The 5404-nt window shown below is 44.7% G+C and overlaps 1 pseudogene; it reads right to left on the bottom strand.

The window, feature by feature from the left end:
* Positions 1-801: 801 nt before the first annotated feature.
* Positions 802-1269, bottom strand: LOC102008170 (annotated as a pseudogene).
* Positions 1270-5404: the final 4135 nt, after the last annotated feature.

The raw sequence follows: 5404 nt of genomic DNA, 5'->3' as shown, positions 1-5404 counted from the left end.
TTTCCAGGGGCTGTGGTATTGGAATCAAGATATGGGGGGTAGTGAGTCACAACTAGGGCCTATCTCATTTCCCTGCCCTTTGTAACATGTGGATTCTGACTCCTGCCCCACCTTTCCTGCTGGGTGTGGTTATTCAGTGGTGGGTTGTCTGTTCTAGCCATTCACTCCAATGGCTCAGTGTTTGTGCCCAAAGTCATTGCTGTCTCTGAGTAGCCTTATGTTCTGTGGGTTTATGAGGTATCTTTGCTCCAGAGGCTCCTCTTGCACATGCATCCCATGATGTGGCAATTGTCCAAGTTGGGGTTTATCTCTGATCATGCTGGGAGATGGGAAGAGCAAATGGACCACTGAGCTCTGTGCTAGAAATCAGCAGTGAGTAGTGGGGAGGCAGTCCATAGACTTAATGCTAGTACCCCTCACACTCCTCAGAAAAATGACTAGCCTGGCTTCTTACCGGGGTGCGGGGGGAACCACTTTGTTCTTCACAATCTGAGCACACCACTGCTTGAACTAGCCCACCCCTTCTCTGCAACCTTTTTTTTTTCTTTTTGGTCTTTTTGAGACAGGGTCTCACTATGCAATTCAAGCTGGCATTGAGCTCACTTTGTAGCCCAGGTTGGGCTCACATTTGCAATGATCCTCCTGCCTCAGCCTCCCGAGTGTTGGGATTACACGTGTGTGCCACCACACTCAGCTCTGCAACTCTCTTGTGGCCATTGCCACCCAGTTACTGTGGTAGGGTTGATACAGAGATTGTAAGGTTCACTTTGTTTTCCTTATTAATGGAGAAGGCCTATAGCCTCATTTCTTCTTGGACACACCCACAGTGCAGCCGCAGCGTCCAGTGGTCTTGGTGTGCTGGCCTCGGACTTGAAGGTCCCAGAAGTGGAGCAGCCTCTTGTGGGCTCTGATCTTCAGTTGCTCCAGGTCTGCTCGGAGCTTGTTGTCCAGACAGATGGCCAGAACCTAGCTGTACTTACCATCCTGTACATCCTTCTGTCTGTTCAGGAACCAATGTGGGATCTTGTACTGTGATCACACACTCCACCTCATCCTCAGTGAGCTCTCCGGCCCTCTTGGTGAGGTTGACAGCTGCTTTCCTCAACACCACATGTGTGTATCTTCACCCTATAACCTTAATGGCAGTGATGGCAAAGGCTATTTTGGCATTGATGCTGATGTTGGTGGTTGGTGTTGGTGGTTGGTGTTGATGTTGGTGTTGAGTACTCCCAAAATGTGCTGGAACTTCTCAGGGATCCCTAGAGACATGGTGGTGGCAGCAATGGTGGCATGTAGGCCTCCTGTGGAAGAGGCATAAGACTCAATTTGGACATGACTCTCCAAGTACCTAACTTGTCTGCCAGTAGGGGCACTGTTCTTAGCTCAACACTGGGACTGTCCTCAACAAACACAGGTTGTCTTTAAGGAGATAAAATGGAACATGGACTCTTGCAAGCACCAGGACATCTAAAGACACCCAAGCATTCATACCAGATGCCTCAAGGACTTTGCCCATGGAGGCAGAAGACGTCCAGGGAACTTTGAGCACTGATGTTTACTAAGATCCTCCTACCAAATGTTCCTTGCCTTCTTTCAAGCCCTATAAAAAAAGGTCCACTTCTCTTTGTTCCCTACAGGCAACCTTATCACCCACTGCCCACCCGTACCCAGGTATTAAACCATATGCCTCACTGCTTTCCCATAAGCCTGATGAGTGGTCTCTGCCTCATGTCATCCTTATAGGGATGATATATAGACCTCCAAATAATATAAGGGAAATATTTGACTCCCAATCTGCTAGATGTCCAAAATGCCAATAACATGTTCTCTAAAATCAAGGAATAAATTCTAGGAACAACAGAAGTTAAAAATAGGAAGAGAGCCGGGTGTGGTGGTGCACGCCTGTAATCCTACCACTCAGGAGGCTGAGGCAGGAGGATCACTGCAAGTTCGAGACCAGTCTGGGCTACAAAGTGAGCTCAAGGCCAGCCTGAACTGCATAGTGAGACCCTGTCTCAAAAAAAACAAAAACAAACAAAAGTAGGAAGAATTTATTGAGAGAAAGATTGCTTCTGTCTAAGAGAGACAGAAGGGGGCCTGGAAAATGGGTTGCCCACCAACCCTGCTTCTCAAGGGTGTTTTATTGAGCAACACCACAAAGTGAGGAGGTTTGAGGTGGGACAAAACTATAGTCAACTAATAAGATTACAAGTATAGTAGCTTAGGTAATATCGATCCAATGGAAAATCATAAGGTGGGTGTGAAGTGGGACAAAACTATGGTTAACCAATGAGATTACAACAAGTATAGTTACTTAGGTAATATTGATTAAGTGGGGATCAACTTGGGAAGCAAGTCACATAGCAGGTGCACATAGGATGCATAAGGACTTTTGGGAAGGGGTGGGTTAAGGAGGTTTGGCCCTCCACCCCAAGATGTCTGATGTCTATTTCAAATGTCAGTTACTGCTGGTCATCCCCAGGGGAAGTATGTGAGTGTAGTCTTCCTTTTTTTCTTGCAGCCTGGCCTTCAGTGAATGTGCTTCTGGTCTTAACTGTCTGCTGTGCTGAGGCCCTGGCCCTGTCTAACTGCCTATAATATTATAACTAACTACAATAGGGCGGCCCCAATAAACCTGAAGTGTAGTTGTTCTCTGACTTCTGATTACTGGAGTAGCTCAGTCTTAAATATTAATCCCCTTCCCAAAATGGCTTCTGATTATTGTATATCCCTCCCAAGTACGGCAAATGCTGCAGTGGATTTCATCTCCAGCTCTAGTCTGCTATGCAGAAGGAGCCACTTCCAGAGTAAAACCCCATCTGTATTTGCAGCTTACCATGCCACACTTTTCTTGGGGGTAGTGCTGCAATCTGCTGTTTCTCCCTGGGGCTGCTGACACTCTCCAGGCTGAACCTGCATTTGCAGAGACAGGACCTCCTCCCTGGGAGTCAGGGCTAGTGTTCCCAAGTACTTCATTCTTTTCTCCGCCTTGTCTTCAGTTTTTCTGTGGTTTGTAGTTTTTCTGTTGGCCTTCTTAATTCCCAGGGCTCTATTTCTTTTTTTCTTCACTGAGTGGTTCTTTTCCAGGTTTCTTGACTCCAGCTCTCAAGCAGGCTGTGTTTTGCTGACAGACTTTCCTCTGCCATTTTTAATCTCCCTGCTAAATTTTATACTGTGTATAGATTTATGATTTATACACACACAATCAAGACATAGAACTGTTCTTTTGCCACAATCTCTTTGTGCTGCCCTTTTATTATAGATAGCTAAATTACTTGGAAATATTATAGGCAGTCAGACAGGGCTGGGCCCAGGCAAGGTCAGTGCAGAAGACAACTGTGGCCAGAGGCACTTCCACTGAAGGCCAGGGTTCAAGGAAGAGAGGAAGTCTATACTCACATACTTCCCCTAGGGATGACCAGCAGGGACTGATATTCTAAATAGGCATCAATCACTTTGGGTGGGGGACCGAAAGCTCCGTAAGCCACCCCTTCCAGGAAAGTCCTTGTCCATTCCATATGCACTTGCTATGTGACTTGCTTCCCAAGTTGATTCTCACTTAATCAATATTACCTAAGCAACTATACCTGTTGTAACCTTATTGGTTCCACCTCATACCCACCTTGTGATTTTCCACTGGATCGATATCACCTAAGAAACTATACTTGGCTGGCATGATGGTGCATGCCTGTAATCCCAGCACTCGGGAGGCTGAGGCAGGAGGATTGCTGCAAGTTCGACACCAGCCTGGGCTACAAAGTGAGCTCAAAGCCTGAACTGCATAGTGAGACCCTGTCTCAAAAAAAGACCCCCCCAAAAAAGAAACTATACCTGTAATATTGTTAGTTGATTATAGTTTTCTCCCACCTTAAACCCACCTCACCTCATGGTTTTACTTAAAGTCCCTTGAGAAGTAGGATCTCTGGTTACCTACTTGGAACTCCTTTTGTCTTTTTCAGACAGATGCATTTATTTCTTTAAGTAAATACTTTCTATTACGAACCTCTGTTGTTCCTAGAATTTGTTCTTCAATATTAGAAAACACAGACTCATATCAGACATCTAGCAGGTTGGGAGCTGTATTTCTCTTATATTACTTGGAAGTCCTATGTCATCCCTATATCACTTTCACTTTATCTTGCTTTTTTCTGTCATTCCAGGGAAGCAAGATGGAGAGAAGGTGCATCGGTACAAACTCTGGGATGAACTTTCCCCTTAGAGATGGTCCTAATAACTTCCACAAATTCAGAATTTTTAAATAGGTTAAAATATTACTTAAAACTTAAATTTCTTAATTAAAACTTAAAATATTACTTAAAACTTAAACTGAAAAATTAAATTTTCTGGGGTTTTTTTGTTTTTGTTTTTTCTTTTGGTTCTTTTTCCGGTACCGGGAATCGAACTCATGGCCTTGTGCTTGCCAGGCAGGCACTGTGCCACTGAGCTAAATCCCCATCCCTGAAAAATTAAATTTTCTAGAGTTTACTTTCAGGGTTTTTGGGGTGCTGGTGATACAGGAAAATAAAAACTCCCAACCTGAATGATATCTGGGATGAGTTCGTGTTCTCTAAAATTGAAGGATGAATTTTAGGAACAATGGAGGTTAAGAGCAGAATATATTTATTGAGGGAAAGAAAAAAAAAGGGTCTGTCCAAGAGAGTGACAGAAGGGGAGCCGGAGTGGGTTACAACCCCCCTCTGTCTTTCCTGAGGACTTTTATAGAGCAAAACCACAAGGTGAGGCGGGTCCAAGGTAGGGGGAAAATGGACAAAACTATGGTCAGCCAATAAGAACTGTTCAGGTAAAATTGATTAAATTGGCATCAAATGGGGAAGCGAGTCACATAGCAAGCGGGCATGAATACAGAACAGGGGCTTTTCCTGTAAGGGATTGGGTCAAGGACTCTTCAAGGTGATCGCTACCTATTTAGAGTATCAATCCCTGATGTCCATCCCTAGGAAGATATGTGCGTTCATTTGTTTAGCCCTTTGTCTTGAGGTCCGGCCCACAGCAAATGCGTATCTTCATGTTGGCTCCTTCGAAGGCCTGGCCCTGTCTGACTGCCTATAATATTTCTATCTAACTCAGCTGCCTGTAACACTGGTACTGACTATTGAACTCAGGACCTTATGCATGTACATACTGTACCACAAAGAGCTACCCCATCCCCAAATTTACCGCAGTTTAATTAAGAAAAGAACAATTCACAAGTCAGGCAGCCACTGGAACTAGAAGAGGTTTAGAGAACTCTACTCACAATGTAAGTAGGCAGTATTTATGGACAGAAAACATAAGTGAGGTGCAAAAACAGCTTGGTTGGTCCAGGGTGGCACTTTCCTTATTTTGTGCTGGTTTGACCAGTTAGCAGCCTGTGATTGGTGGACTATAGCTGCCATGACTGGCA

The sequence above is a fragment of the Chinchilla lanigera genome, unplaced genomic scaffold (genome assembly GCF_000276665.1).
Source record: "Chinchilla lanigera isolate Chin_1 unplaced genomic scaffold, ChiLan1.0 scaffold00216, whole genome shotgun sequence".
Lineage (NCBI taxonomy): Eukaryota > Metazoa > Chordata > Mammalia > Rodentia > Chinchillidae > Chinchilla > Chinchilla lanigera.
This window is presented reverse-complemented; position numbering and strand designations above follow the sequence as displayed.